Below are 872 nucleotides of genomic sequence, written 5' to 3'. Positions count from 1 at the left end.
CAAGGAGGCAGTGTGGATGGGCAACAGCAGTTTCTTGCTCAAGAAAACCCTATGGCTAAAATGGCCATCAGAGCTTCCCTGCGCAGGAGAATGTCCACACTGCCATGGGCGCTCTTAAAGAAAAGCACTTTTCTTGTGCAAAAGCACATGGCAGTGCAGAGACACTGTTGCGCAAGACCTTTTGCACAAGAACTCTTGCACAAAACAGTTCTTGAGCAAGAAGCCTGCAGGGTAGATGCAGCCAGGGGGTGTTTGGGTTTGTTACGAGCACTGAGCTTTGTACAACGGCCCAGGGAACATTGTGAAAAGCTAAAACCTTCCAGCCCTGGGGGTCCCTGGCCAGTCAGCAAGTGGCAGAAAGATTCCCTGAAGCACTGACTTTAGGTGATTTGAAACAAAGCTATACAGTTCAGATGAGGTGGCCGAGTGGTTAAGGCGATGGACTGCTAATCCATTGTGCTCTGCACGCATGGGTTCAAATCCCATTCTCATTGGGTGTTTGCAGCCCTCTCTCTTGCTTCTCCGAGAAGTTCAGTACCAGCCCCTCCTGTAACCCTGCCAGCTCCAGTCGTTCCCACTGCAGCCTGGGGAAAGGGGAAATCTCCACAGAGACACTCCCAGCTGGGACCCTCAATCCCTTCTGCCCTCAAGGGGAAACCTCACAAAGGAGGCTCCAGGCAGCCAGGCCATGGGGGTCTCTGAGATGCCCCAGCCCTGCAGCCTGTCCCACCTGGCTGTTGCTATGGTCCCTCTGTGAGGTCACTGCCTCCCAGCCAATGAGCTGAGGTGCTGCACAAGGCCCTTGTGATGTCACTGCTGCCTTGCAGGCTCATGTCCTGCCCCTGGCCAGCCCCTTGGCATGTGTGAGCTGC

At 54.7% G+C, this 872-nt stretch overlaps 1 non-coding gene across 1 annotated transcript; it reads left to right on the top strand.

Annotated features, from left to right (window-relative positions):
* The first annotated feature begins 412 nt into the window (after positions 1-412).
* Positions 413-494, top strand: TRNAS-GCU (transfer RNA serine (anticodon GCU)). Its single transcript has one exon. It is a non-coding gene; the product is annotated as a tRNA-Ser (tRNA).
* The last annotated feature ends 378 nt before the right edge of the window (positions 495-872 follow it).

Source organism: Pelodiscus sinensis, chromosome 26, assembly GCF_049634645.1.
Source record: "Pelodiscus sinensis isolate JC-2024 chromosome 26, ASM4963464v1, whole genome shotgun sequence".
NCBI classification, from domain to species: Eukaryota; Metazoa; Chordata; order Testudines; family Trionychidae; genus Pelodiscus; species Pelodiscus sinensis.
This window is presented reverse-complemented; position numbering and strand designations above follow the sequence as displayed.